Source organism: Lotus japonicus, chromosome 1, assembly GCF_012489685.1.
Source record: "Lotus japonicus ecotype B-129 chromosome 1, LjGifu_v1.2".
Lineage (NCBI taxonomy): Eukaryota > Viridiplantae > Streptophyta > Magnoliopsida > Fabales > Fabaceae > Lotus > Lotus japonicus.
The window spans coordinates 114430972-114440761 of NC_080041.1; the positions used below are offsets into that span (position 1 = coordinate 114430972).

Below are 9790 nucleotides of genomic sequence, written 5' to 3' on the forward strand. Positions count from 1 at the left end.
GGGAGAGAAGAGAAGACAAAAAAGTAATTCGTTCTAAAATATAAGTTTAAGTTATATATAGACATAAATAGACTAATCATTCGATAAATATTTTAACTTAAATATATCTCTATTTAAAATTGAGTTATATTAAAAAGAGATAAATGTGATTATTGGTTAAGTGCACATAAAGAGTTGTGATAGGTGAAAATTGAATGTAGTAGGTAAGAGATATAATATTAAATGAAGATATAGATGAAAAAAAGTGAGAAAAAATGTTTTGTTTTTACAAAACGACTTATATTTTGATACATACTACAAATGCTAAAACATCCATATTTTGAAACAGAGAGAGTACTCAATGTAACCAAAAAAAGAGAGAGTACTCAATTAGAGCTTGTGCGGTCCTCTTATCAAGTTTTTAAATTTAAATATTGTTTTTTAAAAGCTATTTTTCAAAAGAAGAAAAGAGAAAACTGTTTGGATGAAATATTTTATAAATTTAAAAGACATGTGGTTTGAAAACTAGACCAAAAACATATCTAACATTGAGATTTTAATTTTAACAACTAAAATTAAGATATTTTTAAGCAGAAAAATCATATGTAGAAATTGAGCACACCAGAAAGACAATTTTATAGGTGTACTATTCAAAACTCATCCACCAATTAATTATGTTTTTTTAAAGAAAGCTTTGCCATATATTAAGATGAAAGTGTTGAGTCAGCAAATAAGTCATGAGAGATACAATCAAGGGGGTATCCCACCAGGATCTATAACTTACTAAAGCTAGAGGGATTTGGCCACTGTTCATAAGAAAAAACCCGCCAGAGCCGGGTCAAGGTCGGGTTATGGGTCAGTTTTTCCGAGACCTATGCTGGAGGCCCGATAACGGTAGCTTCCAGGTAAACAAACAGTACGGCTGATCTTCTCCTCTGCACCAAATCTTCTTGCGTCGTAAACAGACAGTAGCTTCCACTCCTCCATCTGCACATGCATAGCCTCAAGATTCTCTCTCTGAACCAAATCCTCTTCAGTTTCTTTCTTCTTTTTTCCATCACAATAATCAAGAAACCCAACAAGCCTCTCACCAGGCTCTACTACATCACCTTCACCACCATCCTCTGCGCCCTCTTCTACCTCATCGGTCTCTGGCGACACCCTACAACCACCGCTGCCGCCGGCAGCCACTACACGCCGTCAACCTCCACCACCACTCTCGATTTCTCGCTATCAGAGCACACACCATGAGAGGATGTGCAGAAGTTCCCGCGAGCTCTGACAAGGAGTAGTGGCTGACTTCACTAAAACCCCAAGCTTAAATATAATTGGTCATGCGCACACTTCCTAAGGATCGAGTGATTTCATCAAGGACATCATGATTGAAGTTGCTACTTTGAAGTTAAGGACATCAGGATTTCATCAAGGACATCATGCGCACACTTCCTTGGAAATATTATCGGAGTGTTTTCAATCTCCCTTCAATCTACATACCAAAACTGTCATTGATGACTCTCCGGTGGTGCCACTTTGAAGTTGTTGGTAAGCTGTTTGTTGTTTTGTTTGTGTGAAATTGAATCGCGTGCTTTGTAGGATTTCAGTTTTAATTTTTAAATGCTGGTGCTTGATTGTATTTCTTCAATCCTTTAGATGGTTGAAGCATGATGCAATGTCGTATCCCCCAGATAGCAGACGAAAAACAGTTGGAGAACAATTCATTAGAGAAAATGAATAATGTAAGTAAACATGTGATGACGGTTGCTATAAAAATTAGTTTGATTTTCATTCACTGACACGTTCAAGAATGGTGAAACTGGTGCTGCCCGCAGAGGCGGACCTACATGGTGATGAGGGGGTTCACTTGAACCCCTGGAAAAAAAATAGAGCACACTTATCCCACTATATAAATTTTACCCCTTTATATAAATTCGTTTTTGAACCCCCTGAAAATTTTAAATTGTACTGTGCACATATTTGCACCAAACTCAAACTCACTTATCCCACTTTCTCACACACATGTGTGTCTCAGTGTCTTTATTGCAGGAAGTGTGTTTGTAAGTACTGGGTAGTCACAACGTCAAACCCATAGCATTACAACAAAGCATCATTATTCTCTGCTTTTAATAAGGCAAATGTGTTGGAATTTGTAAGTTTTTATCAAAATGAATTCACTCCATTTAATTTAGTGGTGCTTGGTGTCTGGTGATGCACTAGATTCCTACATCATCGGTATGCGTAGGAATGATGAATTTACCTCTTTGAAAGGACTCCAACAGCTTTCGGAGTAGTTGGTTGAAAAAGGAAAACATGTTGTTTATCCACAAGTTTATCTTCTTTTGAAATTTGCGCTTATTTTGCTTGTTGCTATGAATATTGTGAAGAATAAGCTGCGTAACCGAATGAGAGATACATGGATGAACGATTGTTTAGTTACTTACATTGAGAGTTATGTATTAAATACCATTGACTTCGAGCTTATTATTCAACGATTTCAGAATATGAAATCACGTAAAGGACAATTATGACTTGTATAATTTATTAGTATAAACATATTAAAGTTGTTTTTAATTATATTTTTATTGATGTGTTCGTTTGAAAATTTTGAACCCCCTGACCTCGGGTCCTGGATCCGCCACTGGCTGCCCGCAAGCTGTTCGATGAAATTCCTGAGAGGGATGTTTGGAATTGGAACTGTATGATCGTTGGATATGTGGCGGTTTGGGACCTGGAGGCTGCTATCAGATCACTTCACATGTATAGCTCTTGACATTATTTTGCCTTTCAATGCAATTTCAGGTTTGCTAAAACAAGTAAAAATTATATACGGATCAAGTTGGCAATAGCTGCGGTTTTTGTGAGTTATAAATGACGGGTTTATATTATTTTATTGCAGACAGCTTGGGTCTATGTGAAGCGCATTGCTGAATATAAACCGTTGCGGAGGCTCGCATGTGATGGTTGAGGTGGACGAGGTCGTACTGCGCACACTTGAAGAAGGTCTTGATGCTTGAATGAGAGGTAAGTTTGATAATCTCCTCTAATGTGTTACTTCTTTTTTTAATGTTGTTCTTTTATTGATTTTACTTTGTTCATGAAATATTTGATGTTGCATGTCGCAGCAAATTTTGTAAAACTATTATTCCTTGGAAATCCTAAACTAGCAATGGACATGGCTCAATATCTGTATTTACTGGTATCCTATTTCTTTGGAATGGCTAAGTTCAGTGATGTCTTTTGGGTATCCTATTTTGACATTTTGTAGTTGTTTGACGCTATAAATGTTTTTTCAAACCATTTCCATGTTTTGTCTTCTGAACCCTTTCTTTCATATCCTCCCTCATGTATTTGTTCCAGTCACATAAAATTTGTTCTAACACTGTGCCTTTTATCGATTTTTCCTGTGTGGAGCTTTTATTTTTCCTTTGAGTACAAATATTACCCTTTCCTTCTTTGATTTGCTAGGTTTTCCAGTTCTTTGTACTTGAGGTTGCAGACCAAAGCTGAAAATAAGCTTCTGAATGCTGAAGTTTTTGTACATATCATGTTTGAACCGTGAGAGTGGAGTAAAGGATAAATGCGATGTTAACAGGCTAAAGAAGACAAAGGTGGAAAGAAATCCTGATTTGAAAGGTAACTAATAAGTTTTCTTTTCTTACCTTTGGCATGGAGTTTTCTTCGAACCTTCATGTTTGAAGTTACAAATAGCTATTTCCTCGATGTGGAGATTTTTGTCCCAAGAGCTTTTTTTTTCTTTTTCTGATTTCTTAACTTTGGATATTCTTCCAGTTTTTTCTATCATTTCTTTCTTAATGATTCATTTTTTCAGGATTGGGTTCAATGGGTTACATTTCAGGTCATGGAAGTTTTCAATTTTAATATGCTTAATTTAATTATTATTTGTAATAATCTATATGGTGATTACAGGTTGGTTACACTTCAGTTCATGAAGTGAGGCAAATGGGTACCTTTCTCAATGGGATCAATTCACAGTACAGGTGGAGCCAATTGCATCAGTTGTACCTTACATGATTGCAGAATTTATTTATATCTTACCCCAACATATTGTTAAAAGTAAATTTCATAATTATTATTTCTTATCAGTAGTCTGTTAAAATAATGGTGCAATTAGACACATATTCTCAGAACAAGATACGTTACAGGAATCCAATTGCAAAATTTCAGTTTTCTAAAAATAAAAAGTGATGCTGGGAAAACGATTCGCGGATCGTGTGTATCCGAAGTTGTTATTATAGCAATGGGGTTCTACTTCTTTGAGCATAGACTCATGAGCTGATTTGTCTCCTACAGCCTGTTTCGTGGTTGAGCTTTGTTTTGCTGGTTTTAACTGGAGCAGGATAGATATTTTACTATGACAGAGAAAAGAAACGACATGTTGAAGGTAGATTACTCTGGTTAGTTGAGAATTTTGTGATTATGCACGTGGAGGTGACCTGGAGTCATGTCATGGTTTTTTTTTTTTTTGGATTCTAGGTCAGGCATGGTTTTCTTATATTATGATATGTTTATTTTGAAGGGATTCTAACATATTTGATTTTATAAAACCTTAGCAGGATGAAGTTAGGATGCAGGATATATCATGCCACATGTTTGTTTCTTAGGAGTAGTATGAAAACAAATCAGATCAATCATGAAATAGCTCCATTTCCTGTTGCATTTGATTCTGATTCTGAAGTATCATGGATATTTTCTTCATTTACTGATTAGAGTTTTATTGCTGTAGACATACATAATGCTTCGAAGGCAGTGAAGCATGGACCTTATGCGGGAAAAACTGCAATTGGGGGTCCATTTCACCTTACCAACCATCGTGGGAAGCACGTTACTGAAAAGGACTTCTTGGGGAAGTGGACAGTGATGTATTTTGGATTTACTCACTGTCCAAATATCTGCTCTGATGAACTACAGAAGTTAGCAGATGCAGTTGATAAAATAAGTAAGCTTTTGTTGGTGATTTGCTTTGTGTAGCAAACTGAGTTTTATGCATTTCAGAGCAAGATATTCTCTATTTCTCATAGTTGTTAGCTGTACTCATAGTTGCATCCTTATACTAATCAGTTATATTTACTTTAGCTTTATACTCGATACATTAACAGAGTACCTATGTTTTCTCTTAAATTTTATAAATTTGTGGTTTGCAGCAAGATATCTTTTAACATTGTTGTAATTCTTTCTACCGCATAACTTGATCTAGAATGAAGACATGTCTTAGATCTCATGCTATCTTTAGGATATTTGGTTCTTCAACTATATACTTGATCTTTCCAAGGCTGATTCAGATACAAGTCTATCCTTGATATATTTCATTTTAGTGATAAAAGAGACATAATCCTTAAATATATACTCCATTTGAGCGAATGTATTTTGGCACTATGCCTATCATAGCCATGAATTTTCTCTGATTTAAATAAAGTAAACTAAGAAACATCACAGAAACTGAAATTAAGAAAAAGGAGAAGAAAATCTATGGTATACATCTGGCTTATGTGCTGTGTTTTGCATCCTTCTTTAATATGATGTGCTTTTCTTTTCATTAATTCCATTTGGGACTAGAACCTAGCATAATTACTGAGTTTTCCTTTCTTGGTCTTTTTATATAAAGCCCCTCAGGTTTGCAGCCCTTGAATCTAGGATAGTGCAGCCCTTGAATCTAGGATGGTGTTTTTAATTAGTTAAATGTTACCACTCAAGCTACCTCATTAATCTAAAAAAGCAAATGTTGTTGAATCTACCTTTGTGTTCTTCAGGTCTGCAGAGAAACTAAATGTGGCCCAATTCAATCTTGAGTGTAAGTTTCTTTCCCTTTAATATGAGGATGATTGGAGAAACTACAAACTTTTCAAGGGAAAGTGGTTGTATAGAAGGAAATTAGGAAGGTGACAATGCTGGACATGTTGCTTGGTTATATTTGCCTAAGATTCTGATTAGAATAGATGGGAATGTAAGCAATGTAGTGGATGAGGTTACTTTGGTTGTCTTCTATGTGTTACTTTTTAATGATCTGATACAGCTACCAGGTAGAACAAGTACGACTCTCTCCTACTGATCTTCTCTGTCATACGAATCTACCGCCGCCGCAAAATCTTTCATGGAGATTTCGAAGGACAACCCGCTGATATGCCCTTAGGATCTCTACCGAAATTAACCCTAACCCTGAGCTTGAATAACTGAAGTTATTGATTATGGTTGCTATAAAAAGTGGGTTAAGATGCATTATCTGCCATGTCCGGTCAAGTATTATTCCCTGCCTGATTGTTTGGTGTTGTTGCTCGAATTTTCTGAACGTGTGGGTCGTGTGGCTTCTCTAAATGGAACCATCAATTCTGTTGTTAGCATTGTAGTGGCAGTGTGCCACATTAGAATTGGTGTACTTGAGCTGATTAGTCTTTTGTTGGTCTTTTTTAGAATATTGCAACCAAGTGCATGGTGCTTATTGATTTGCTTAATTTTATAGGTGTTATCTTATATATTTCATCAAGTATGATCTTCATGCCTATACAAAGTTGATTCTGATAGTCACTGAGTTTTGCTTCTTTTTTGTACCTCTTTGTCCGGATTTAAATATTAATTAAATATATATATCTAAATCTTATTCTTACAAATATTAATTAAATAAATTGTAGTTGGAGCATTGTTTTAATTTTAAATTTTAAGTTTAAAAAATAAATAATATAAATATATGAGGTATATTGGGATCCGATAAATAATAATAAAATAATAAACCATTGTTGGATTAAATTAATCGCAATTTTTTCAATGAAATCGATGATTTAGATCCCGTGCATCGCACGGGTATAATCACTAGTACTTAACTAAAGTTAATAATATTAGCAGCTAAGTTATGTGCAACTACATTTGTTGTTCTCCTAATGTGTGAAATCCTGAAAATTGAGAACATGGCAGCCAATATTCTCCAATCCTCTATTACTACAACAATATCAGATCTGCAAGATCCATTAACATTCAATACATATAATTCATAACATACTCCTAATATATTAAACTAATTTACAAATAAGTCATTTTAATTTATGAATTGTATTTTTCTTAGCAAACCCTGTCATTTAAGTAAGTTGAAGTTTATATCAAACAACAAATGTTCCTCTTTTAATAATTTCATACGCTAAAAATCATTTGATAAATTAGTAATCAAACAAATAGAAGATATTTTTTTAAAAAAAAAAATTGTTATTGTAATTCCAACTCGAGTGTGATGAAAGTTAAATGTCTTCTCAAGAATGAGACTCCTTGTATTTAGATTTTGGCTTAATAGCACTTTTGGTCCCCCACGTTTCAAAAATGTGCAATATTAATCCCCCACGTTTGAAAATAGCATAATGATACCTCAACGTTTATCTCCGTTAGCAGTTTTGGTCCCTCAGCTAATTTTTCGTTAGAAACTTAACGTTTTTGTGTGACATGGCATTTTTTTTCTGATGTGGCATTAAGACTAAACACGTGAGAATCACGTGAGCCTTATCGAAAATTAACCCTCTGATTTTCTTCTCCCCATCGTGTTCTTCTCCTCCAAATCCCCAATTCACGAACCCTAGCCATGGGAGGTTCTGGAGCCACACCCAATTCGTGGGATTTTGATGCCGATTCGCGACGTAGGGTGCATGAATCACGAAGCAGAGATGATGTTTCCCATGGGAGTGCTGGGTTTCGCGACATGTCTTCAACCTCCACTGGTTCTGAGAGGAGGCGAAGAGTTGTGTTGTGCGATTGTCACCAGTGGACTTTCAACACCACAATAGCACAACACAACTCTTCGCCTCCTCTCAGAACCAGTGGAGGTTGAAGACATGTCGCGAAACCCAGCACTCCCATGGGAAACATCATCTCTGCTTCGTGATTCATGCACCCTACGTCGCGAATCGGCATCAAAATCCCACGAATTGGGTGTGGCTCCAGAACCTCCCATGGCTAGGGTTCGTGAATTGGGGATTTGGAGGAGAAGAACACGATGGGGAAAAGAAAATCAGAGGGTTAATGTTGTGATAAGGCTCACGTGATTCTCACGTGTTTAGTCTTAATGCCACATCAGAAAAAAAATGCCATGTCACACAAAAACGTTAAGTTTCTAACGGCAAATTAGCTGAGAGACCAAAACTGCTAACGGAGATAAACGTTGAGGTATCATTATGCTATTTTCAAACGTGGGGGATTAATATTGCACATTTTTGAAACGTGGGGACTAAAAGTGCTATTAAGCCTTAGATTTTCAATCTAGCTAAGGGTTCAAACATCCACTTTTTACAACTATAACCGGCATCCGTTAGTATAAAGGATGTTTATGATAATTAATTTATTTAAAGAAACTAATTTGTAAAGAATGCTTTTAAAGTGCACAAAAAGTAACATAAAAAATAAGGAGAGGAAGAGGATGAAATCAGCAGATTCCTCTATAGACGGCCAAAGGAGGGTGTCGGCCTTTGGTTCTTGTCATCATGTAAGCAGAATCACACCAACTACGAACTATGGTATCAAAGATTGGTCATTATTTTATTATGTCATCAAGTGGCCCTAATCATGATGATTTCAAAGTCAATTCCACACAAGTGTCCCTGCAATTCCATTTTAAATCACTCTCAACTGCCACAATATCTTGGCATTTTCCAACTCTCTCTTCACCTATTAGCCCCTTGCTTACCACATGATTATCTTCGGTGAATTTTATGTATTAATTTTTTATTCCGGATATCTCATACTTTATTCAGCATTCAAAAGATTACTCCCTTCGAACCTCGGATCACATTAAGTGACATTAAATTAGTAGACATTTTTCAAAAAATCATTTTTTCATATATATCATTCAACAATCAAACTCTAAACTAGATATTTAAAAATTCAATTTATCTCTCAGTTGTGCAAGACCTTGTTAGTAAACTTAGGCATTAATTTCAGGAATAGGTTTTAGTTCTAAGTTCAATTTAATAGGGCGGGAAATTGGTTATATTTTTTTTTTCTCAGCATCTATTGTTAAGGTTGTTATAATATATATTATCTAATTATGTTTTGGTTTTTATTAGATAATTCATTTATAGATTTTGATAAATAAAATTCATTAACTGGTAGTTTATGTTTGGCAACCATCTCTTCTCTCCCTTGCAGCCATTGCTTTCAGGTGTTGTGTTGTTATTCAGGATGAAGTATACGGCTTTTAAGATTTTTATTTTAGGCATATTCTCGATCTATATTTTTTTTTTCTCGAACAGGAAAAGAACAGAAGATGACTTAACATTAAATTTATTATATATATTCCTCTTATTCTTTTGGGCTTTTCATAATTGGCATCAGTGGTGCATCATATGGAGACAAAAAATAATGGAAACCATTATACATTTCTTGGTTTAGTGGGAAAAATTTGTCCTGGATAAGTAGACAACACATAAACAATGTGCTTTCGAAAACTATAACTATATGGAGTATTCAATAATACTATGACAATGAACGGGTCTTATTACAAGCTATTCTAATTACTACAGTTTATCTCTTCTGTTTTTGGGGGTATTACTTTGCCTTGGGTTTCATTTTCTTGACACATGGAATAGCTCAAAGTTTTCAAACTCGCACCACAACATTCCGGTACGTATTCCAAAATAGGCCGTTTATTTTCTATGGAGGATTAGCTAAAATAATTTAACTACAGCCCAAGGATCCTTTCTTATACCCACATACACAATAATTTAACAACGCTAGAATGATCAAGACACCAAAAAGAATAATTATATCTTCACATCTCATTTTGGAGGTGTGGAGATGTGAAAGAAGAGATAAATAAAAAAAAAAT

The 9790-nt window shown here is 35.1% G+C and overlaps 1 long non-coding RNA gene across 4 annotated transcripts; it reads left to right on the forward strand.

Moving 5' to 3' along the window:
- The first annotated feature begins 747 nt into the window (after nt 1-747).
- Nucleotides 748-6512, forward strand: LOC130729477 (uncharacterized). Of its 4 annotated transcripts, XR_009016011.1 has the most exons (9): nt 757-1521; nt 1630-1715; nt 2009-2775; nt 2873-2997; nt 3442-3609; nt 3904-3974; nt 4288-4378; nt 4721-4933; nt 5745-6512. It is a non-coding gene; the product is annotated as an uncharacterized LOC130729477 (long non-coding RNA). The 4 variants fall into 4 exon arrangements; XR_009016013.1 differs by having other exon boundaries at nt 748-1521; nt 1630-2775; nt 3806-3974; XR_009016012.1 differs by having other exon boundaries at nt 753-1521; nt 1630-2733.
- Nucleotides 6513-9790: the final 3278 nt, after the last annotated feature.